Source organism: Protopterus annectens, chromosome 1.part2 (assembly GCF_019279795.1).
Source record: "Protopterus annectens isolate FY-2018-M chromosome 1.part2, PAN1.0, whole genome shotgun sequence".
NCBI classification, from domain to species: Eukaryota; Metazoa; Chordata; order Ceratodontiformes; family Protopteridae; genus Protopterus; species Protopterus annectens.
In genome coordinates, this window is record NC_056727.1 from 1,221,438,539 (window position 1) to 1,221,465,913 (window position 27,375).

The window sequence follows — 27,375 nt, forward strand, 5'->3', positions numbered from 1 at the left end:
AATTACCTCAATTGCAGGCGAAAGGCATGCAAATGAGGTAGATTTGCGATTCGGGAAACCCAAACCTGTCCGAGTAAGAGCAGTGTTATTTGCAGAAATGTACTCAATTGACAACTGAGTACCATTCTGCAAATAGCAAAACGGAGCCGTAACAGCTCCAAATAAAGGTTGCATCCAGTGCAGGAAGCATGCCAATGGCCAAATATACGGCCATTGGAAATGTTTCCTCATGCAATATGAAAATAAAAATATTTTTTTTTTGCCGATTTCCGATGTTTAAGCATAGCACAGCACCGCGCAAATGGGCTGCACTCTAAAACCCAGAATACTAAAAATTAAAACCCACAAATGTGGATTTTATTTAAATTGTTAATGTACAATGCAGGGAATGGCAGGCTGAAGACAACATGGCCACCGAGTAGAGGTTGCTAAGGGGGGAAGCTCAGTCTAAGACATGTAACCAAGCATTAGTAGGCAATCCTATGTAAATGAGGGTTAGGATAGTGAATCGCAAGTTTACATAGCAAATGAGCACAGTCAGTGGAGTGTAGGAGTAGGATATGGGGAGTAACAGAGTAGAAGATAGGTGACATCACGAGGGGGGTATGTATGAAAGAAGTGAAGCTCATTGGAGCAGAGTGGCATGTGTCAGCTGTCATTTATACATCATGGAAAGAGGTGTGTCAACAGGTAGGCTAGGGAAAGCCAAGAAATGGAAGGTGTATGCCATGGATAACACCAAAGTTTCTTGCTGAACGGGTATGCGCACGTGTGCGCGCGTGTAAACCTGAGTAAGACAGAGTGCACGCGTGTAAGTGTGAGTGCGCACGTTTAAGCCAGGGTAAGCATGTATAATGCTGTTTAAAGAGTTGTAAGTGCGTTTGCGCTGGTGTGCATGAGTTGTAACACGAATAAGCAAGTTTTAGTCCGTGTAAGCATGTGTGTGCACGTGTTAGATGCTGTGCGCGTGTTTGCACTTGTGTGTGTGGCGCCACCCCCCGAGGAAACAGAAAGGAAAAAGGAAGCACAACATATAGTAGGAAGCTGCCAGGGAGTACTAGCAGAGCTAGCAGGTGAAAACAATCAGAATCAGGCAATTACATAGGCAGTACACTAGCCCAGTCCAGCCTAGCACTTAAAACTCTGCAAACAACAGTCCATTATGTTTCTCACAACAGACACTGCAGTAAGCTAATAGAAGTGAAAACTGAAAAAGCTTTACTGAGACAAAGAAATGTTATGGGCTGCCATTGCTGTTATAAGGCAACCTATGCAACATGCTGAGGGTGGTGACAATGGAAATGCTGCTGGACAACCCACAGCAAGGAGACGGAGAAGAGTGTACAGGCCCAGGGTAACCTACCAGGGGCTACATGAGCTGGAGATAGTGGAGCCCTATAGAGTGGACAGAGACCTCCTGCAGCAAATTGTTGAGCTGTGCAGGCCATGCCTCACACACAGAACCAACAGAGGGGAACCCATCCCAGTGGAAACCAAGGTATGTGTTGGCCTAAGAATATTAGCAACAGGTACCTTCCAGAGACCAACTGGTGATATGATGGGGATATCACAGGCATCAGCATCCAGGGTACTACAACAGTTCCTGGATGCCATGTCGGCACATGTTGGTGATCATGTATATTTCCCCAATTCCTGTGAGGTATTGGCCAGCAATATGCGTCTCTTCCAGCAAATAGCGGAATACCCGGAGGTAGTGGGTGCAATAGACTGCATGCACATATGCATCAAAGCACCAGCCGGTGAACGGGGTAGGGTCTACTTCAACTGCAAGGGCTTCCCCTCCATCAACTGCCAGGTTGTGTGTGTGATGCCCAGGGCATAATACTGAATGTGTGTGCAGGCTGCCCTGGAAGCTACCATGATTCCCATATCTGGCATCTGACGCAGCTGTACCAGACATTTGCCAGTGGGGACATCCCACATGGTCACCTAATGGGGGATGCTGGCTATGCACTGGAGCCGTGGCTGATGACACCCATCAGAAATGCACACACACCTGAACAGGAACGCCATACGCACAAACACGTAATGTAATAGAGCATGTGTTTGGGCTGCTCAAGTCACGGTTCCGGTGCCTGGAAACATCTGGTGGAGCCTTGCAGTACTCAACAACTACATGTACCCAAATTGTCATGGTATGTGCTATGCTACATAATATGATCCTGCGAAAACAGCTGCAGTAGGATCAGCATAGGCCCGGGCCAAACAGCCCCCCACCATTGCCAAGGCCATCACAGGCGGAGGATGAGTCAGAGGAGGAACAACCTCAGCCTGCCCCAGTAGGCAGAAGGAGGCGTGCCCAGTATGCTTTGACCTTGGCAAAGAGGCAATGCATAGCACATACACTGGCTCAGTAGGAACCCTGGAAATGATACCTCTCCCTGACCCCGCACATACAGTAAAAGGGATGCCTAACTTGACACTACCTGTTGTCAAACATGTATAGGGAGTATACTATGTGCATCCGACACAGGCAGCCCTGCAGCACCACCTGAGGCATGATTGACCTGTGTTAAGCAATATAAAGCAGTGCTAAACAGCTATTCCACTACATAGTATATGTAGACATAAGCGTACACACTAACTGGCACAACTTTGGGCAATGTTGAGCAATATTGGCCAACGTTCAGCAATGTTGAAAACTGTTGAGCAATGTTGGTCAAGTCTGGTCAAATTTGCTCATAGTTGAGCAAAAGCAGGTAAACATGCACATATATGCTTTAGTTGACCTTAAGCAGTCTGGTCTGTCCAGTATGAAAATTGAAAGCAGTGACAAGCCTCGAACCCAGGATACTGTGCACTACAGTCACAGTATCAAACCATCAAACCAAGACAGTAGTTCACTGGGCAGCTTGTATGAAGACATGCTGATAAGTGTATGCAAAGTGTGTCATGGAAACCCTGCAGTCACAGCATAATACATGTCAACTTATGACACAAAGGTGAGCCCTGCAGTATAAATATAACTTGATGTCAAACACACATAGTACACATGTTAATATTGGGCATGTTCACACATGGTCACAAATGTACTGGCCTCCAGACAGCAACATACTGAAAGGTCACACTGGGCATGCTCACACACAAAGAAATGAAACAAATGTCAGGCAACAAAACAGTGAATGTGCAAACTGGGCATGCTCACACACTTAGGCCTTGTCTGAGTGCAGCAGTGGGCCAGACATATCTGGCAGTTCACATGTTAACCCACGAACCACTCCCTAGCCAACAATCCTGCCTTGTGCACACAGTTATAAGACAACAGACACATATATAACATCTGGGAATCCTGTCATAATCAAATATGTACAACAGATAAATATGTTTTACATAGAAAGTGGGAAAGTAAAGAGGATAACAAATCTGCAGTCAGTATCATCAATAAACAATGTGCACTCCAAACATTATCATAGTTACATAGGTTCATAGGTTGCTACTAGGTATCAGCCCTAGAGCATTCAGAAGCTTAGCCAGAGTGTGTATGGCTGTCACCACCCTGTGCCTTTGAATAATAGGTCACACAAGATAGCCGTAGTATGGTTAGTGTACTGTGCCTCTGTCTAGCAGGGACCCAGAAGAGATCCCAGGGGTAAATGTATGATCACCCATCCACTTGTCAGTATTTCCCTTGAAGAGGGTCAGTGAGGGGCTCTGCCTAACTTGGACTGGGATGTCGTCCAAGAGTGAGGGGAGCCTCTGGGATATGAATCTGTCCCTCCAGCATGTCCTATTAATTATGTGCTGAGGTAGAAGTCCTGGAGTGTGTAACTGTAAGGGATTCTGATATCCTGAGGTGAAGCATGTCCAACAAGTCTGGGCTGGACATGGCTGCATACAGCAGCCACAGATTGCATCTGGGTAAGCGTTAAGCAACTGAGTACAGCTGGTGTTTCTGTAGCTGAACTGTGTAGGGCATCTGTATGAGTCTCCTGTTCCACTTCATGAGGTACCTTAGGGGTCATGATAGTTGCTGCAGGTGTCGGGTAAGGTACATCCCAAATGGGACAGTGTACTCAAGTATGGGTGTGATGAGTACAGGTGTACAATGACCTCTCTGGATTTAGATGTGTAACCTTTTGGGATAAGGTGGGCTATATAGAAGGTCTACCTCACCACTATGCCAATGTGACATTCAAAGGAGAGATGAGTATCTACTGTGGACCCCAAATCCATATGTACACCTTCTCTATGTAATGGATCACCACCTATGTGTTAATCTGTGTGCACTTTGTCATTCACAAAGGGCATGTGTATGCATTGTATGGCAGTTAGTTGTAGGCTATGGCTCTGGCACCACTTATCCATCTCTGGGAGACCCTGTAAGAGGATGCATGTGTCAGCTGGAGAGTCGATTATGGCACCCGGTCTGCAGTCATCTGTGAACCTGGTCAGCCATACTCCTCCCATGTTAGCCTGTACCTCACAGGAATATATACTGAACAAGACAGGTCTCAGAACTGAGTCTTGTGGGATGCCACATGTAACTGGTGTAGAGTCTGACATAGCACCTGCACGACTGAACATGTGGGTGCTATCCCTGATCCAGTTTGCAATCCAACTTGGGACATATGTGTTGATATGTAAGCTGGTGAGTTTATCTAAGATGCCTGAGTGTGGTATTGTGCCAAAGGGGTCTGTGAGGTCCAGGTAGGCTGTGTGGACTACCTTCCCTATGTGTATGGCCCTGGTAACTGATTCAAAGAAATCAGCAGGTGCAAGAGGCAAGATCTGCCCTTAACAAAGGTGAATTGGGTAGGATCCAGTGTCTGGAGGTTGTCAATGTGTGTAAATGTGTCCCAGGATGATACTCTCCATAGCTTTGCAGACCAGGCTAGTCAGGCTTATAGGCTGATAGTGTCCAGGGTCCCTTGTGGAACCACCATGGTGGAGCGGGACCACTGTTGCTGTATGCCATTCCTTGGGTACATATCCTGTAGTAAGTCTGATATTGAACAGTGATGTTATGTGAGTGTTATGTTCTTCATGAAGCATGTGTAGGATGTAGCCTGGGACACAGTCTGGACCCATTGATGCTGTGTTATTGCTTTGGAGAAGGCAGCTCTCACATGTTCATCTGAGATGTCAGGGAGGCTACACTCTGTTGTCAGGGACATGTGTGTGTGGGGGATAGGGGTTAGGAATATGCACTCAACCTGTCTGCCAGGATTTTGGCAATGTGTGTGGGTTAAGTGTCCTTCATTGTCATTATGCAGTAACTCAGAGCATATCTGGGAGTTGCCACCCAGGTTCCTGACATAACTAAAGAAGGGCTTGTGATTGCCTTTAGTGTCATGTGCAATCGTAGTTTCGAAGCTGGTCTTACATGATGTTATGACTGATTGTAGCTTCTTGCTAGTACTGATCAGAGATGCCACCCCTTTGTGGGATTGTGGGAGACTGCTCTATCATGTAGTAGCCTCCTCCTTTTGTTGCATAGCTTATTTATGGCTGGGGTACACCAGACAGGTCACCTGCCTTTAGAGGAGTGAGTCTTGGAGTCATGTGGGATAGCATGATCCATGCATTCCTATAGGTGTCCATACAATGGGTTTCTAAAGGATACTGTGATATGAGTCGTAGTTCCCAGTGGCCTGGGTGCTTTGAAGAAAAACACCCCTGTTCCGAGAAGTATGACATTTGCTTTTGAGAAGTACCTCACCGAGATTACCTTGGCTGGGTGTGGGGATGGGATATGGATGTCCGGTGACATAAATGTATGGTGTGACCTTAACAATGAGGGGTATACCTCTGGTGTGGAACATAGAGTCCCCATGTTGGTGATGACCAGGTCCAATATGTATACCCCTCATGTGGGGGTGTTGACCACTTGTTCCATAGCATTTGATTTGATATATACGAGGAACCATTGTGAGAGGGTCTTAGGGCTTCAGTAGTATTCCCAGTAAATGTTTGGCTACTACAGGTCATCCAATATAATGTTGTTTGTACACACCTACATATTCTACAGTGTTCTGTTCTCATGAAAGCCAAGTGTGTTCCCTGGGTTTGGGAGTGTGGTCTGTAGCATGCTACTACCTGAAAGGTGGTTTAGGCCACTGTTACTTACACATGGATGGTCCCCAATGATTTGTGCAGTGCTACTATCCTGGAGGTTTGTGTATCTCTGGCATATATGGATACTCCCCCCTATGTGGTGTGGCCTGGTTATTGTGTCAGAAAACCATGGTATGATGTGTAATCTGGTAGTGCTGTGGTGCTGTCGGGAGCCTCGAACCATTCCTTGGGACTGTTACTGCACAGATATTTATGTTCCCCATACTGAAGAAAGCCTTGAGTGCGTGCAGTTTGAGGTGTACACTTCTGGCATTGAGCAGCATTACCCTTCGTTAATTTCACCTGGTATTGTCTATGGAGTGGGATTTGTCATGTGAGCCCTGACTAAAAAAGGCACTATGGATGTGCCACATGCCTTAGCCAATATTCGAAAGGCCAGGGGTGTCAGGTGCAAGGCATCCCTAGTGAAGCAACATGGCATGATGAGCATGTCATCCCAGGTCAACAGACACTGGATCCCCTGTGAATGACACACATATGTTAGCCGACTGTTAAAATTGATCATGTTGTCTTTATACTGTGGCATCATTCTTGGTGAGGGTAAGATGCTACACAAGGACAGGGTCATACCGGCCTGGCCTACATGATCATAGAGCTCCTGTATGTCACATTTCATGTAGTCCAGGGATGAACATCTCAGGACAGTCACACCAGCATGGACAATAACGGAGTCATATCTGTACTTGCTTTGGAGTGACCTGAGTGCATGTGTTATGTGGTGCATCCTGGCACCCGATAGACAGCTTACACTGACCTTCACCTTGGTCAGCCTGGTGTGTGGGACATCAGTGTGTCTGACAATACAGTCACCTATCACAGGTGTATTAGGTGTGTTGTTTAGCCTTAAGGGCACTGACTGTGTGGCACAGTGACATTGTGTACTTTGTGATATGTGGATATACTGGTGGGGAAGCAGGTGTCTGGGTGTCTGCTGTGGGGGTCTTTGCTGCTTAGGCAGAGGTTTATTTAGAGCCTCCCAGTATGTGATTGTGTGTTTATGTGTTTGGTCTGCTGTTGCTATAGGTCTATGTGACACTGGAGTCGTAGTGTGTGTGGTTACCTTCTCCTCCTGATAGACTGTGCCAGTCATGAGTCTAGAGAGCTCAGCCTCCAGTTTGTCCATAGAGTTGCAGCTCTCACAAATATCCGGGTATGTTTGGAGGAGGGGAGGGTTGTCTGTGTACATAAGGCAGTTGTAACATTTACTGACAATCCCCATATTTACCAGCTGGACTGGAGACTACACACAAAGCCGACCCTCGGACATGTCATGATACTATGATGAAATACTCATTTGACTGAACAAAAAGGATCAGTAGGGTGTTAAGTGTGTAAAAGAGTATAACATGGGTTTAGTGCCTTTGTTCCTTGGTGTTTGGTAAGATTATTTGTGAAGGAGTCCAGACAGAACTATGGCACTTCCTTCAGCTATGTCATACATAGCAATGTACACTCATATATGTCCTGAGTCAGAGCCAACTGTAAATGACTGACAATGCCAACATCCTCTGTCACACAAGGCCATACATACATAGCCACCTCCCACTGTCAAAAGGCCCTATCATCATACCAGGGGATATCACATGTAGATTGGATATACAGGTTCTCCCAAAGCTGAACACATGGCATCGAGTGGATTACAATGTATCCCATATGTGTCATACATGAACTGCAGAACAAACAGACCCTGCACCTGAACAGTCTGATGAGCCTTACCCTCTCTACAGGATATGAAACTGTTGAACTGTTTACAGCAACATATGGCACACCCCACAAGTGTTGGTGCACAACAGACCATGGGAACTATAGTGTTATATGCCTATGACATCTGATCTGCAAGGCCATGTGGTCCTACATGAATGAAGTCATAAACAATATCCAATATCCCAGGCACATGTCGTATCTACATAGTCAACACTCTGTGCATAGATATGTATTGTCATATGATGGATTGGCAACTGGTCCAGAGATAGATCACACAAGCCAAGTATTGTCGTGTCCTGTCAAGCTGTTAACACCTGCTGTCCCCCATGGTGCAGTCCTGGGATTGCATACAACAAAGTGCACATAGTACCAGGTAGAGTCTGATGATGTCAGCATTAGACAAATGTAGCAGTGGAAATGAAAAATCCCAATAAAGCATACAGTGCGTTGTGTTACTGTGTACTTCACTAATATCATAACAAAGTTAGGTAGGGGTTAGAATCCTGCAATTGCTGAGTGTGTGTGTGTGTGTGTGTGTGTGTGTGTGTGTGTGTGTGTGTGTGTGTGTGTGTGTGTGTGTGTGTGTGTGTAGGGGGGGGGATGTGTGTGTCTGTGTGATTTCCTGGAAGAGAAGTGCCCATTTTGGTGAGTAGGAAAACCCCTGACAAGTGTTATATTCAACTTTGGCAAGTCAGATGATGTCAGAATCCTACAAATATAGCAGTGGAAATAAACAATCTCACTAAAGTATATAGTGTTGTGTTAATGCGTACTTCACTAGTATCATAACATAGTTCGATAGGGGTCTGAATCCTGCAATTGCTGAGTATGTGGGTGGTGGAACATGTGTTTGTGTGTGATTTCCTTAGGAAAAAAGTTCCCTTTTTGGTGAGTAGGAAAACGCCTGACAAGTGTTATATTCCCCTTTGGCAAGTCAGATGATGTCAGCATCCTACAAATATAGCAGTGGAAAAAAAAAATCTCAGCAAAAAGTATAGCGCGTTGTGTTAATGTGTAATTTACTAATATCATAACATAGTTAGATAGGGGTTTGTATCCTGCAATTGCTGAGTGTGTGTCTGTGTGATTTCCTGGAAGAAAAGGGCCCATTTTGGTGAGGAGGGAAACGCCTGACAAGTGTTATATTCCCCTTTGGCAAGTCAGATGATGTCAGCATCCTACAAATACAGCAGTGGAAATAAACAATCTCACTAAAGTATATAGCGCTGTGTTAATGCGTACTTCACTAGTATCATAACATAGCTAGATAGGGGTTTGAATCCTGCAATTGCTGAGTGTGTGGGTGGTGGAACATGTGTTTGTGTGTGATTTCCTTAGAAAAAAAGGGCCCTTTTTGGTGAGTAGGAAAACGCCTGACAACTGTTATATTCCCCTTTGGCAAGTCAGATGATGTCAGCATCCTACAAATATAGCAGTGGAAAAAAAAAATCTCAGCAAAAAGTGTAGCGCGTTGTGTTAATGTGTAATTCACTAATATCATAGCATAGTTAGATAGGGGTTTGCATCCTGCAATTGCTGAGTGTGTGTCTGTGTGATTTCCTCAAAGAAAAGTGCCCATTCTGGTGAGTAGGAAAATGTCTGACAAGTGTTATATTCCCCTTTGGAAAGTCAGATGATGTCAGCATCCTACAAATATAGCAGTGGAAAAGAAAAATCTCTGCAAAAAGTATAGCGCGTTGTGTTAATGTATAATTCACTAATAACATAACATAGTTAGATAGGGGTTTGAATCCTGCAATTGCTGAGTGTGTGTCTGTGTGATTTCCTGGAAGAGAAGGGCCCATTTTGGTGAGTAGAAAAACACCTGACAAGTGTTATATTCCCCTTTGGCAAGTCAGATGATGTCAGTATCCTACAAATATAGCAGTGGAAATAATCCATCTCACTAAATTATACAGTGCATTGTGACGTGTACTTCACTTGTATCATAACATAGTTAGGTAGGAGTTTGAATCCTGCAATTGCTGAGTTTTTTGGGTGGTGGAACATGTGTTTGTGTGTCATTTCCTTAGAAAAAAATTGCCCTTTTTGGTGAGTAGGAAAACGCCCGACAAGTGTTATATTCCCCTTTGGCAAGTCAGATGATGTCAGCATCCTACAAATATAGCAGTGGAAAAGAAAAATCTAAGCAAAAAGATTAGCGCATTGTGTTAATGTATAATTCACTAATATCATAACATAGTTAAATAGGGGTTTGAATCCTGCAATTGCTGAGTGTGTGTCTGTGTGATTTCCTAGAAGAAACGTGCCCATTTTGGTGAGTAGGAAAATGCCTGACAAGTGTTATATTCCCTTTTGGCAAGTCAGATGATGTCAGCATCCTACAAATATAGCAGTGGAAATGAACAATCTCACTTAAGTATATAGCGCGTTGTGTTAATGAGTACTTCACTAGCATCATAACATAGCTAGGAAGGGGTTTGAATCCTGCAATTGCTGAGTGTGTGGGTGGTGGAACATGTGTTTGTGTGTGATTTCCTTAAAAAAAAAGTGCCCTTTTTGGTGAGTAGGAAAACGCCTGACAAGTGTTATATTCCCCTTTGGCAAGTCAGATGATGTCAGCATCCTACAAATATAGCAGTGGAAAAGAAAAATATCAGCAAAAAGTATAGTGCATTGTGTTAATGTGTAATTCACTAATATCATAACATAGTTAGATAGGGGTTTGAATCCTGCAATTGCTGAGTGTGTGTCTGTGTGATTTCCTGGAAGAGAAGTGCCCATTTTGGTGAGTAGGAAAATGCCTGACAAGTGTTATATTCCCCTTTGGCAAGTCAGATAATGTCAGCATCCTACAAATATAGCAGTGGAAACAAAACAATCTCACTAAAGTATATAGCGCGTTGTGTTAATGCGTACTTCACTAGTATCATAACATAGTTAAGTAGGGGTTTAAATCCTGCAATTGCTGAGTGTGTGTGTGTTAGTACATGTGTTTGTGTGTGATTTCCTTAGGAAAAAAGTGCCCTTTTGGTGAGTAGGAAAACGCCTGACAAGTGTTATATTCCCCTTTGGCAAGTCAGATGATGTCAGCATCCTACAAATATAGCAGTGGAAAAGAAAAATTGCAGGAAAAAGTATAGCGCGTTGTGTTAATTTGTAATTCACTAATATCATAACATAGTTGGATAGGGGTTTGAATCCTGCAATTGCTGAGTGTGTGTCTGTGTGATTTCCTGGAAAAGAAGTGCTCATTTTGGGGAGTAGGAAAATGCCTAACAAGTGTTATATTCCCCTTTGGCAAGTCAGATGATGTCAGCATCCTACAAATATAGCAGTGGAAATAAATGATCTCACTAAAGTATATAGCGCATTGTGTTAATGCATACTTCACAAGTATCATAACATAGTTAAGTAGGGATTTGAATCCTGCAATTGCTGAGTGTGTGGGTGGTGGAATATGTGTTTGTGTGTGATTTCCTTAAAAAAAATGTGCCCTTTTTGGTGAGTAGGAAAATGCCTGACAAGTGTTATATTCCCCTTTGGCAAGTCAGATGATGTCAGCATCCTACAAATATAGCAGTGGAAATGAACAATCTCACTTAAGTATATAGCGCGTTGTGTTAATGTGTACTTCACTAGCATCATAACATAGCTAGGAAGGGGTTTGAATCCTGCAATTGATGAGTGTGTGGGTGGTGGAACATGTGTTTGTGTGTGATTTCCTTAAAAAAAAAGTGCCCTTTTTGGTGAGTAGGACAACGCCTGACAAGTGTTATATTCCCCTTTGGCAAGTCAGATGATGTCAGCATCCTACAAATATAGCAGTGGAAAAGAAAAATATCAGCAAAAAGTATAGTGCGTTGTGTTAATGTGTAATTCACTAATATCATAACATAGTTAGATAGGGGTTTGAATCCTGCAATTGCTGAGTGTGTGTCTGTGTGATTTCCTGGAAAAGAAGTGCCCATTTTGGGGAGTAGGAAAATACCTAACAAGTGTTATATTCCCCTTTGGCAAGTCAGATGATGTCAGCATCCTACAAATATAGCAGTGGAAATAAACGATCTCACTAAAGTATATAGCGCTTTGTGTTAATGCGTATTTCACTAGTATCATAACATAATTAGATAGGAGTTTGAATCCTGCAATTGCTGAGTGTGTGTCTGTGTGATTTCCTAGAAGAAAAGTGCCCATTTTGGTGAGTAGGAAAATGCCTGACAAGTGTTATATTCCCTTTTGGCAAGTCAGATGATGTCAGCATCCTACAAATATAGCAGTGGAAATAAGCAATCTCACTAAAGTATATAGCGCGTTGTGTTAATGCGTATTTCACTAGCATCACAACATAGCTAGGAAGGGGTTAGAATCCTGCAATTGCTGAGTGTGTGGGTGGTGGAACATGTGTTTGTGTGTGATTTCCTTAAAAAAAAAGTTCCCTTTTTGGTGAGTAGGAAAACGCCTGACAAGTGTTATATTCTTTTTTGGCAAGTCAGATGATGTCAGCATCCTACAAATATAGCAGTGGAAAAGAAAAATATCAGCAAAAAGTATAGTGCGTTGTGTTAATGTGTAATTCACTAATATCATAACATAGTTAGATAGGGGTTTGAATCCTGCAATTGCTGAGTGTGTGTCTGTGTGATTTCCTTGAAAAAAAGTGCCCATTTTGGTGAGTAGGAAAATGCCTGACAAGTGTTATATTCCCCTTTGGCAAGTCAGATAATGTCAGCATCCTACAAATATAGCAGTGGAAACAAAACAATCTCACTAAAGCATATAACGCGTTGTGTTAATGCGTACTTCACAAGTATCATAATATAGTTAAGTAGGGGTTTGAATCCTGCAATTGCTGAGTGTGTGGGTGGTGGAACATGTGTTTTGTGTGTGATTTCCTTAAAAAAAAAAGTGCCCTTTTTGGTGAGTAGAAAAATGCCTGACAAGTGATATATTCCCCTTTGGCAAGTAAGATGATGTCAGCATCCTACAAATATAGCAGTGGAAATAAACAATCTCACTAAAGTATATAGCGCATTGTGTTAATGTGTAATTTACTAGCATCATAACATAGCTAGGAAGAGGTTTGAATCCTATAATTGCTGAGTGTGTGGGTGGTGGAACATGTGTCTGTGTGTGATTTCCTTAAAAAAAAAATGTCCTTTTTGGTGAGTAGGAAAATGCCTGACAAGTGTTATATTCCCCTTTGGCAAGTCAGATGATGTCATCATCCTACAAATATAGCAGTGGAAAAGAAAAATATCAGTAAAAAGTATAGTGCGTTGTGTTAATGTGTAATTTACTAATATCATAACATAGTGAGATAGGGGTTTGAATCCTGCAATTGCTGAGTGTGTATCTGTGTGATTTCCTGGAAAAGAAGTGCCCATTTTGGTGAGTAGAAAAATGCCTGACAAGTGTTATATTCCCCTTTGGCAAGTCAGATGATGTCAGCATCGTACAAATATAGCAGTGGAATTAAACAATCTCACTAAAGTATATAGCGCATTGTGTTAATGTGTACTTTACTAATATCATAATATCGTTAAGCAGGGGTTTGAATCATGCAATTGCTGAGTGTGTGTGTGGTGAAACATGTGTTTGTGTGTGATTTCCTTAGAAAAAAAAGTGCCCTTTTTGGTGAGTAGGAAAACGCCTGACAAGTGTTATATTCCCCTTTGGCAAGTCAGATGATGTCAGCATCCTACAAATATAGCAGTGGAAAAGAAAAATCTCAGCAAAAAGTATAGCGCGTTGTGTTAATGTGTAATTCACTACTATCACAACACAGTCTGATAGGGGTTTGAATCCTGCAATTGCTGTGTGTGGGTGGTGGAACATGTGTTTGTGTGTTACTTTATTAGGAAAAATGTGCCCTTTTTGGTGAGTAGAAAAACGCCTGACAAGTGTTATATTCCCCTTTGGCAAGTCAGATGATCTCAGCATCCTACAAATATAGCAGTGGAACAGAAAAATCTCAGCAAAAAGTATAGTGCGTTGTGTTAATGTATAATTCACTAATATCATAAAATAGTTAAATAGAGGTTTAAATCCTGCAATTGCTGAGTGTGTGTCTGTGTGATTTTCTGGAAGAGAAGTGCCCATTTTGGTGAGTAGGAAAATGCCTGACAAGTGTTATATTCCCGTTTGGCAAGTCAGATGATGTCAGCATCCTACAAATACAGCAGTGGAAATAAACAATCTCATTAAAGTATATAGCGCGTTGTGTTAATGCGTACTTCACTAGTATCATAGCATAGTTAGGTAGGGATTTGAATCCTGCAATTGCTGAGTGTGTGGGTGGTGGAACATGTGTTTGTGTGTGATTTCCTTAGAAAAAAAGTGCCTTTTTTGGTGAGTAGGAAAACGCCTGACAGGTGTTATATTCCCATTTGGCAAGTCAGATGATGTCAGCATCCTACAAATATAGCAGTGGAAAAGAAAACTCTCAGCAAAAAGTATAGCGCGTTGTGTTAATGTGTAATTCACTGATATAACATAGTTAGATAGGGGTTTGAATCTTGCAATTGCTGAGTGTGTGTCTTCGCAATTTCCTGGAAGAAAAGTTCCCATTTTGGTGAGTAGGAAAACGCCTGACAAGTGTTATATTCACCTTTGGCAAGTCAGATGATGTCAGCATCCTACAAATATAGCAGTGGAAAAGAAAAATCTCAGCAAAAAGTATAGCGCGTTGTGTTAATGTGTAATTCACTGATATAACATAGTTAGATAGGGGTTTGAATCTTGCAATTGCTGAGTGTGTGTCTGCGCGATTTCCTGGAAGAAAAGTTCCCATTTTGGTGAATAGGAAAACGCCTGACAAGTGTTATATTCCCCTTTGGCAAGTCAGATGATGTCAGCATCCTACAAATATAGCAGTGGAAATAAGCAATCTCACTAAAGTATATAGCGCGTTGTGTTAATGCATACTTCATTAGTATCATAACATAGTTAAGTAGGAGTTTGAATTCTGCAATTATTGAGTGTGCGGGTGGTGAAACATGAGTTTGTGTGTGATTTCCTTAGGAAAAAAGTGCCCTTTTTGGTGAGTAGGAAAACGCCTGACAAGTGTTATATTCCCCTTTGGCAAGTCAGATGATGTCAGCATCCTACAAATATAGCAGTGGAAATAAACAATCTCACTAAAGTATATAGCGCGTTGTGTTAATGTGTAATTCACTAATATCATAACATAATTAAATAGGGGTTTGAATCCTGCAATTGCTGAGTGTGTGTCTGTGTGATTTCCTGGAAGAGAAGTGCCCATTCTGGTGAGTAGGAAAACGCCTGACAAGTGTTATATTCCCTTTTGGCAAGTCAGATAATGTCAGCATCCTACAAATATAGCAGTGGGAATAAACAATCTCACTAAAGTATATAGCGCATTGTGTTAATGCGTACTTCACTAGTATCATAGCATAGTTAGGTAGGGATTTGAATCCTGCAATTGCTGAGTGTGTGGGTGGTGGAACATGTGTTTGTGTGTGATTTCCTTAGAAAAAAAGTGTTTTTTCTGGTGAGTAGGAAAACGCCTGACAAGTGTTATATTCCCCTTTGGCAAGTCAGATGATGTCAGCATCCTACAAATATAGCAGTGGAAATAAACGATCTCACTAAAGTATATAGCGCTTTGTGTTAATGCGTACTTCACTAGTATCATAACATAATTAGATAGGAGTTTGAATCCTGCAATTATTGAGTGTGCGGGTGGTGAAACATGAGTTTGTGTGTGATTTCCTTAGGAAAAAAGTGCCCTTTTTGGTGAGTAGGAAAACGCCTGACAAGTGTTATATTCCCCTTTGGCAAGTCAGATGATGTCAGCATCCTACAAATATAGCAGTGGAAATAAACAATCTCGCTAAAGTATATAGCGCATTGTGTTAATGCGTACTTCACTAATATCATAACATAGGTAGATAGGGGTTTGAATCTTGTAATTGCTGAGTGTGTGGGTGTTGGAACATGTCTTTGTGTGTGATTTTCTTAGAAAATAAGTGCCTTTTTTGGTGAGTAGGAAAACGCCTGACAAGTGTTATATTCCCCTTTGGCAAGTCAGATGATGTCAGCATCCTACAAATATAGCAGTGGAAAAGAAAAATCTCAGCAAAAAGTATAGCGCATTGTATTAATGTATAATTCACTAATATCATAACATAGTTAGATAGGGGTTTGAATCCTGCAATTGCTGAGTGTGTGTCTGTGTTATTTCCTGGAAGAGAAGTGCCCATTCTGGGGAGTAGGAAAACGCCTGACAAGTGTTATATTCCCTTTTGGCAAGTCAGATAATGTCAGCATCCTACAAATATAGCAGTGGAAAAAAAACAACCTCACTAAAGTATATAGCGCGCTGTGTTAATGCATTCTTTACTAGTATCATAACATAGTTAAGTAGGGGTTTGAATCCTACAATTGCTGAGTGTGTGGGTGGTGGAACATGTGTTTGTGTGTTATTTCCTTAGAAAAAAAGTGCCCTCTCTGGTGAGTAGGAAAACACCTGATAAGTGTTATATTCCCCTTTGGCAAGTCAGATGATGTCAGCATCCTACAAATATAGCAGTGGAAATAAACAATCTCACTCAAGTATATAGCACGTTGTGTTAATGCGTACTTTACTAATATCATAACATAGTTAGGTAGAGGTTTGAATCCTGCAATTGCTGAGTGTGTGGGTGGTGGAACATGTGTTTGTGTGTGATTTCCTTAGAAAATAAGTGCCTTTTTTGTTGAGTAGGAAAACGCCTGACAAGTGTTATATTCCCCTTTGGCAAGTCAGATGATGTCAGCATCCTACAAATATAGCAGTGGAAATAAGCAATTTCACTAAAATATATAGCGTGTTGTGTTAATGCGTATTTCATTAGTATCATAACATAATTAAGTAAGAGTTTGAATCCTGCAATTGCTGAGTGTGTGGGTGGTGAAACATGAGTTTGTGTGTGATTTCCTTAGGAAAAAAGTGCCCCTTTTGGTGAGTAGGAAAACGCCTGACAAGTGTTATATTCCCCTTTGGCAAGTCAGATGATGTCAGCATCCTACAAATATAGCAGTGGAAATAAACAATCCCACTAAAGTATATAGCGTGTTGTGTTAATGCATACTTTCCTAATATCATAACATATAGTTAGGTAGGGGTTTGAATCCTGCAATTACTGAGTGTGTGTATGTGTGATTTCTTGGAAGAGAAGTGCCCATTTTGGTGAGTAGGAAAACACCTGACAAGTGTTATATTCCCCTTTGGCAAGTCTGAATATGTCAGCATCCTACAAATATAGCCGTGGAAATGAAAAATCCCAGTAAAGCATATAGAGCGTTGTGTTAATGCGTACTTCACTAGTATCATGACATTGTTAGGTAGCGATTTGAATCCTGCAATTGTTTTGTGTGGGGGTGTGTCTGTGTGACTTCCTTTGAGGGGAATGTCCTTTTTAGAGACTAGGGAAATACCTACAATTAGGTATATTGCTCTTTGCCAAGTGTGATGATGTCAGCATCCTACAAATATAATGGTTGAACTGAAAACTCAAGTAAAGCGTATAGTGCCTTGTGTTAATACAGATGTCATTAGTGTAATAACATAGCTAGGTAGGGGTTTGAATACTGCAATTGCTGTGTGTGACACTGTTGGTCAATGTGATCTGTGTTTCTCTTTTACTACGGTATGACATATCAGGGAACAAACAGTATGTGCATTGCACACATCAAGTATCTGTGTGGCAAATACATATATGTACATGTGACCTCAAGTAGTACATAGGTGTATAGCCTGCATACGACATGAATACATTTCTTACCTGTGACAGAATGTGCCGCTGCTTCTCAGATCATAGGTCACAGAGGTATGTGTGTGACAAGGCCGGCCACTGTAGTGATCTGTGGCCATAGTCAACTGTGTCACACACACCCATGACGGTTTTTATAGACTACTGTGAGCGAGGGTACATGCCTGGGGTATATGTCAGACATGTTCATACACAACAAGGTCTGGCAATAATGGACAGTCATTATAGGTGTACAACAGACTTGTGGATATGCATACAGGCCCCTTATTGCTTATGTGATACACAAATGGATTTCAGAATACCTTTGGATATGTGGATACCAAAGGACAGAAGACATAACACTTGGCTGTACATACACATTGCTACCCAACATACATGTCGGGTGCTACCACCTATGTGGTACTGTCATAGGTTCATAGGTTCATAGGTAGGTACTAGGATATTGGCCCTAGGGCCCATACAAGCCTAGCCAAAAATGTACCGTGGCTTTCGCCACCCAATAAATTTATTTTCCTGTGCCCGTTGAGCAGAGCCACAGTAGTGATTCCCGGGGTGAATTGACCACTTCCCATCCAATCATCAAGATATGTCTTGAAGAGTGCTAATACGGTGCTCGGTTTGACATAGGTAGTCTGTTCCAGAGTATGGGAAGTCTCTGGGACAGGAATCTATCCCTCCAGCATGTTCTGTTTATTGTGGTGACAAGGTTTATGTCCCTAGAGTGTGTAGCTCAGAGGGCTTGGGATTTCTTTAACTGGAGCATGTCCAACAGATCTGGGTTTGACATAGCTTTGTATGTTAGGCAGAGATCGGCCCTGAGTAGGCGATATGCGATGGAGTAAAGCTGTAGTTATTTGAGACGGTCTTTGTAGGGAATCTGTTAGAGGCCAGTAATCCTCTATGTGAGGTACTTCTGTGGTCTTTCCAGTTGTTGTAGATGTCTTGTGAGGTACATAAAAGGGCCATTGTACTCTGTAATGTGTCTAATGAACGATGAGTAGAGTGGAACAATGACCTCTTTATTTCAGGGTGAGAATTCTTTTGTGATGAGATGACCCATGTAGATGGATTTCCTGACCGCTGCGGCAATGTGATTATCAAAGGGGAGACTACTGTCCACCTGTGTCCCAGGGTCTGTTAACACATTTTCAGCATTAAGTAGACTACCAGCTATGTTGTAGGTCTTGGGTACAGAGTTTTTACCAAAGGGGATGACAATACACTGTTTGGCATTGAGCTTCAGGACATGGCTTTGACACCAGGTATTTGTCTCAGGGAGGCCCTTTTGTAGTTTGTCCACATCATTAGAAGTTGTGATTATGGCTCCTAGTTCACAGTCATCTGCAAACATTGTTAGCCAAAGACCTTCTGTGTTAGCCTGCACTTCAGAGAAGTAGATACCAAACAGGTGATGACCCAGGACTGTACCCTGTGGTACTCCTCTCCTCAGTGGTCTGATATCGGATTTGTAATCCGCTACATCCACAGTGTGGGTGCTGTCTGTGAGCCAGTTGGCAACCCATCTTGTGACATAGGGGTTTATACCTACTTTAGTGACCTTAACTAGAATTCCAGAGTGGGGGGTGGTGTCAAAAGCCTTGGCGAGATCTAGATAAGCTGTGTGAACCATGTTACCCTCATGTATGGCTTTGGTGACTGGTTCAAAGATGTCAGTCAGGTGTAGGAGGCATGATCTGCCTTTTACAAATCCATACTGGTTAGGGTCCAGAGTTTGGAGCTTACCAATGTCTTTGTTTCTGAGTTCCACAATGATATGTTCCATGGCCTTGCAGACCAGGCTCGTCAGGCTAATGGGCCAGTAGTTCCCGGGGTCCTTTGTGGCTCCACCTTTGTGGAGTGGGATAACCGTTGCACTGCGCCATTCAGTGGGTACAAAGCCTGAGGTGAGGCTATGATTGAACATGGTACTTAGGTAGGGTGCCGGTTCATTCTGTAGTTCATGTAGAATGCAGCCTGGGATATTGACAGATCCCATGGATGTTGTGTTCTCGGCTTTGGAGAGTGTGTGTTTCACATGTGCAGCCGTGATTATAGTAACCTTGCATACATCTGGTATACAGATGTGCCATCTAGGGGGTGAGAGGGGGATAAAGTTAGCACTGAATCTATCTGCTCGGATGTTGGGAATATCAGTTGGTTCTGTATATTTAGTGCCATTGTGCTGTTACTCAGAGCAGATCTGAGTGTTCCCATTTAGATTCATGACATAGCTATAAAATGCTTTGTGGTTGTCGTCAGAGTCAGTGGCAATTTAGTTTCCGTAATTAACTTTGGAGGATTTTATGAGTGATCTCAGCTTCATACTGAGGATGACCAGGGAGTTCCACCAGTCATGGGTTCTACTCTTTTTTGCAACAGTTTCTTTCATCCATTGTAGAGTTTGTTTATGGTAGAGGACCACCAGATTGTCTACCCTTTTCTTGGAGGATAACATCTTGGTTCTATTGGGGATAGCATGCTCCATGCACTCATGTAAGTGCTTATAAAGTGCATATGTGTAGGAATCAGCAGTCACTAGCCTGGAGGTGTGGATATCCTTAATGAATATGGACACGCCGCCACCTTTAGTGCTTCGTTCAGGGTTATGTGGCCGAAAGGTGTGGTATGAATTGTGGCCTGGTAATGCAGGGGTGCTCTCAGGAGCTTTGAACCAGGTCCCTGCCACTGCACAGATGACAATGTTATTGCAATCTTAAGGGTGACAGGTGCAGGCCATCTCTGGCAAAGTATTGTAGTCTGTTGATCATGTTGTCCCAGGCAGACAAATACTGGATCCCCTTAGAATTACACCAGAAGCATAGCCAATTGTTGAAGGCAATCATTTTGTCCTTGTACTGTGGTATCATTCTGGGTGATGGCAGGATGCTACTCAAGGTTAAGGTCATACCTGGCAGGGATACAATATTGGAGAGCTCCTCCATGTCTCTTTTCATGTAGTCCACGGAGGTACGTCTCAGGTAATTCAAACCAACATGGACAATGACAGTGTCATAGTTGTACTTATTGTGGAGTGACCTGAGTGCATGCGTTATGTGGCAGATCCTGCCACCTAACAGGCAGCTGACAGTAACTTTCTCCTTGTTTAGTCTAGTGAGTGGAACATCAGTGTGCCTGACTATAGAGTCACCTATGACTAGACTGTTGGGTACGTTGTTATGCCTTATGGGCTGTGTTTGGGTGGCACACTGATTTAGTGGTCTGTGTGTCATTTGGGTTGTGTTGGGGGTGGAGTTTGCTTGCGTTTATACTTCGGATGTGTCTGATGCTCGGGCAGGTTTCTATTGAGAGGCTCCATGAATGTAGGTGTGTGTTTTGTGTTTCTATGTGTGTGTTACAGTGGTGTAGGTTTTGAGGGACTATGTGATGAGTGTGGTGTGGTGCAAGTGTTTACCATCACCTCTTGACTGTCTAGTCCAGTCATGGGTGAAGAGACCATTGCTTCCAGTCTGGCTATATCAGTGCATCTCTCACAGGTTGTAGTGTTGGGTGGTAGGAGGAGAGGGTTGTCTGTGTACATGATGCAATTGCTGCATTGCCCCAAGATGCCCAGATTCTGTCAGGATAATATGTATAGTAAATATGGATGACAATGCTATAGTAGGCTTACAGCTCTGCAGCATGTGTTGGACAACAGGCATCTGTCTGTATGATACCCTTGTGTAGGATATGTGTCCCATCTGGAGAATGCATTGTAGGCCACTGCATGCATTTCCAGATGTGGATGGACATATCCCTAGTGTGTTTGCATGCACCTAAGGGGCTATATGCCAAACATGTGTGGGTCCAGGAACGGGTGGCGGTTAATACCACTGGTTACTGTTATAGTATAGTACCGGAAGGATACAACTGTTACTGAGTTCACTACATCTGTGTGTCACTTGTCTGTACTTCATCTGATAATTGTTTATAGTCAGGCTGACGAGGTTGTGTATGCTACCAGAATGCTAAACAGTGACAGTTAGCAACAGTATCACCCACAGCAGAGTGCCAAACCATGTCACACACATGTGTACCCATGTTAGAACATATCTGTAGTAGTATGCATACTGGCCACCAAGAGATACTCGGAGATGTTAACACTGTGTAATACAGGGCATGTCACACATCCCATGTGTCCAGTATGCACGTACATGTAGGCAGTGCACCCCCACCATGCTCACAGATGTACACCTGCAAATCTGTACTGCACACATCACACACATACTGTCCACTCACTAACATGTGCTGCCAACACTGCACACTGCATCCACGTGGCACATGGGCAAACAAGACATACTCAGACATAACACAGGTGTACACAATATGACACTGACCATCATAACTTCGATGCACCATGCCTGCTCAGATATACCTACAAGGATATCATTACACTTTCCTGTCGACAATCTGCTAACATTGCTACACTGCTACAAAGTCACCCTGTGCATCAGCACCGTGTTAGCCTGTTCCTGCATCAGTGTTACAGATGACAGGAGGTGGCACAGGTCTCATCATATGTACAGGGTGTGTTGCCGGTTTGCCAGAGCCCGACATTGACCCATCCAATCAACATGTCTGTGTGTGTGTGGGGGGGGGTGGGGGGCAACAGTACAGCATGGGCCAATGTTGATGTGATGTGTGCATGTCTGTGTGAGCCCTAGGTGTTTGGTTTATGTTTGTGTGTCTGCATGCACACAGCTCCACCATGTGGCTGCCATATACGGGAGGTTGTGGGACAGCCACAGACTGTACCTTCCAGGCTGTACAGATCATTGTCTCTGGGCATGGACACGGAACCTGTGCCTGGCAGAGGTGCTACGGACAGTATCGGGTACCAAGCCTGACTGGGTACTATCATCAGAGGCAGAGGTATGTCGACTGGAGCTACATCCCTGCTGGGACTGCCCAGAGTCACGTGCATGTGGTCTACTAGGACGGTCGATGGACAGGCCAGCCCCAGCATTGCTGGGGCTGGTACTGGCACTACGGGAGTGGCTGTGATCTGTGTGTCATCCGGGATGACTGCCAGCTGCTGATGTTGCTTGCATACATCCACGTCAACGTCTCAGCCATCCCGCACGGTCCTGGCTCATGGAAAACACATTTTGGAGGGCATCTAATGTCTCCCCCCAACGTCTATCAATGACCTCGGTGTAATTACGTATGGCACCGGCAAGGTCACGGATACCATCATTGATAGCGGTGTTATGGGCCCTCTGCGCCCTTAGTCCCTGTCTGGTGTACCGTTCCATACATGCCTGTGCCTGCATTACAGACCGGAACATAGCTGAGGTTGTAAGACCTGTGGGGGCACGTCTGTCATGGGCAATATGACCAGCGGTGCTCCCACGAGAACCCCTGGACATCTGCCTATGTGGTACCATTCCATGGATCTGGGTATGGCTGCTGTGAGGGGATGCATGTGCCATGGATACCACACTCTCCTGGTCAATGCCAACTGTATGCTGTCCCTTAGCTACGGCCATTGGTGATGAGGGATATATTGCAGTATGAGTGTGCGCATAGATGGGGTTGAAATCTGTATACAGTCAATTGGTGGACCAATGACAGACCCTGTCAAACCTGCCTGTGCCACAATACATGTCTCATCTCCACTAATTGTGGCAGTGACTTCAGGTTCCCTGCTGCATTCAGCCAACCCAACCTCTGCACCTGTGAGAGTAAGATAGGAAACACACTTTACAATCTGTGCATGATGTTATCACACATGCACACATGCACACATGCACACATGAACACATGCACACATGCACACAGGAACACATGCACACATGAACACATGCACACATGAACACATGCATACATGCACACATGCACACATGAATACATGCACACTTGAACACATGAACACATGCACACATGAACACATGCACACAGGAACACATGCACACTCCTCACTACAGCAGATACACACACACAACAGCAATCCAAAACATACTGAATAGTGGTTGAAGGTGGGTGACAGTATCACAAGGCAAACAGCCACGTCACACGTGTCAGCATGCAGAATAAGTGTTGATCAAGTCCATGCAGTGTGAGTGTAGACAGCCATAGTTAATGACAGTGTACATGGCTGTGGTGCATGTGTGTACATGTTCAGTGATTGCCTACACCCTGGAACACAATGTGTACAAGGACACAACATTTCTGTGCAAGTATTATAAGCTCTGCAATGTCCTGTGCACCATCACTCACAGGTATACATACCATGGCTGCCTGTGTTATCTGTGTGTCACATGGATTTCCATGTCTGATTGCAGTGTCTGTGTCTGTAGCAGATAATTGGGGACACAGGTGTAGCACATGCATGCAATGTACACACACGGGATGAGTGATGCATATATACGTGATGGAATACCAATCCTGGACATGACCATTGTACAGTAGTTATGGTGAGTGTGGGCCATATTCCAGATATGCCAGTGCCAGCCATGACATTGCATGGTACATGACTGCAACATTAAACATCACACATACCCAATGTGTGTCATGTGACCTATATACCCAATAGCATTCCAGGACAAATATGTGTCACTTTGTACATAATGCGATTGCTATGCATATTGTGTATAGTTGCATATGTTTGCACACACACAACATGCTATGCATAATGTGTATAGGTGCATATGTGTGCACACACACACAACATGGAGGTGCAAAGCAATGACAGCTATGTGTAGTACTGTGGTCACTGTAACTGTATGGGGTATAGTACCATTAGCCATCATCATCATGCATCATGTGGTCACTCAAGGCCACTAAAGTGTGCTAGACTACCGCCTAGCATGCTGTACCTGAACCGCAGTGCCGTGGCTAAGTTCACAATTACACAGCCACGTTGCACAATGGTGTGTGAGGTGCCCAATAGGGAGCATTGCCTAACATGACTGTGTTATGTGTTGAAGAGTGTTGCACAGCCCCATGCTAGGCCCCTACCCCTCAGGTATATTATGTGTGGTGCGTGGATGACATGTGGGATACTGAAGTGTGACCTGACAGCGGGTGTCCAGTTATGCTATGTGTAGCATGTTGAGGCGTACTGCTTATGACAAACGTGTTATGTTGTGTACATGTGTGTCAACTATGCCTATCCAATGTGCAGTACAGTGTTGCCACATTTGTGTCTGATGCTCTGTGCATTGTATGTGATTGAGGCAGCTACTGACTTTACTGAGATGTTTAACGGCACACAGCAAACATGCACAGCATGCATTATGCATAGGTGTGTTATGTGTACATGGCCTACACCTCACCTATGACATGCACATTTCAATACCAATTTTAAAGTGTTAACACACTCACCAGCATGTATCGTCTGCCCTGCTGTCACACCAGAGGGACCTACAAGAATATGATACAGTTTGTCAGTGGCCACAACTGTGGCATTGCTACTGTGAGTGTGCTAAACTACAGTAGAACAACAGGCATAGGTGTACAGATACTATTCAAAATATCAGTATTGTACACAATAGGCAGCACAACTGCTAAACACAGTACACATCTCACATATGCATCATCTAACAATACAGGTAACAGTAGTCTACAGCTAGGGCATGTTACCTGCACCCTCATGTCACCATGCTGGGTGGCTCCAGCCTCCATGATGACACATGTGTGATGTGTCATCATGGATCTATTCAGTGGCATACCGCCTGCTCAGGGGTGATCTCTGCCTGACGTGCAAGGCCATGTCCAATCAGGATTTGATGGACACGCTCCACCTCAAAAAATCCAAATCCATCAGGACCACGAGAGCTAAAGACTTAAACCTCGGCACAAGTATGAATAGGACATGCTGGAGGGATAGATACATAACCAAAAGGCTTCCCATGCTTTGGAACAGGATCCCAGTTCATATTAGGCAAAGCCCCTTGCTGACTCTCTTCAAGAGAAATCTTGATGAGTGGATGGGAGATCGAAAATCTACCCCAGGGGTCACATCTGGGTCACTGCTTGACAGGGGCACAGTAAACTAATTCTATTATATAAGGGGACCTTCATTGCGTCACTACTAGACAGAGGCACAGTATTCTAGATTTATTCTGTACATTTTTGTACCATTTCATGGGGTGGCAAAAGCCACATCACTATGGCTAGGCTTACAAATGCCCCAGGGCAGATAGCCTAGTACTATACTATGAAACTATGAAGCTATGTTGTTGCTGCTGTAGGCCAGGAGCCACCTCACTTAGGAGCAGTTCCTCCACTCTGGTGAGGGGGGGATGTATGGCCACCTATGGATATCAGACGCACGCCGCCGGACATGTCGAATTAAATCACTGCAGTGATGGTGTACCTGCTCATATGTCTGGTTATGCATGCCTATGTCATTTACCCGACGAACAAGATCTTGCCACAGTGCAGTACTCTCATGCTTGTGCTGGATGGCCCTGGAAAACAGCAGGGTATAGTGCTGAACCAGGCTGTGGTGTATTTCCTGTTCCTCTGTGGCTGTGTAGGAGGGATTCCTTTGATGAGCCATAAGCCTGGAAGACAAGTAAACGATATGTGTGAGCAAGTCATGTGGCACACTTAACATTATACAGTACAGATATCAGTTAACTGCCATATATAGCATCTGTTCGTCTGTCAGAGGATACACACATTCAGTACCACATATCAGTGCCTGCCACACTCCATATAACAAACCAGTATACACCAGTAGTCGGCACACTGTTTGGGATCCAATGCACAACCTCGCCACGGGGATACATATCAAGCTAATGCATGAAGAAATATGTCATCCATTGCAATGAATGTGAAGTACAGTTACAGTATTACCAGTAACCCACCCTAGTCGTTGATGCCATACCCCTACCTAACATATGTGCACAGTTGTTAATATAGCTGGCATACTGCTGTAACAGAGTATACATGTTGCTAGGGACACACGCAAACCCTGTAACACACATGTGATTGCGTCATGGTACAGGCATCATTACACACACATCAGACAGTCATACAATACACAAATGTATGCTGACACAGATGAGCATTTCCTGTGTACCTTACAGTACTGTGTGCCCCTACTTACACATACCTATGCCTGAGGTATGTAATCTGTGCAGACTACAGGAAACACACAAGACAGTGTTACCAGGGAATGTGAACATACACCATACTGTGCTGTTTAGGCCTACAGCTTCAGGTAGTACAACAGTTCAAATGTCAGCTGGATTCACCAGCAGTACCACTTACTGAGCATACATGTATTGCTTCAGCCTACAATGGGACACCACAGTCGTACACAAGGAACTACGTCACAACATATGCCATCCTACTATGTCTGCATCCCAATAACTGACACATCTTTCTCTGGCCTCACACCTAGGACACAAATGACCATGACAGAAACAACCTCACACTAAGCTATCACACCGTTACAGACCTTGCACACTTTCACTGTCAAACTCATTCCCACCTCACATAGCAGGTATTGCACTGAGTACATGTGTGTGTGCATTGTGTCATAGGTAGGTAATACGCCATTGGCCCTAGGGCCTACAGCAGCCTAGCCATATGCTACCCTGGCCTTTGACACACATGTGATTTGATTTCACTTGCTCCTGTCAACCGGCTACACAGAGGTGATTCCCAGGGCGTGTTACCTATCCCCCAGACAATCATCAGGGGTATGTATGACATCTGATACTGAGGAGCCTTGTTTGTTAATGCTGGGTGGTTTACTCCAGAGTATGGTATATTTGCCAGTAGGAGCCTATCCCTCCAGCATGTGCTGTTTAGTGAGGTGGCGAAGATTAGGGACCTAGGCCGTGTAGCCCAGTGGGATTGTGAGGTGCTAACATGGTGGCTGTCT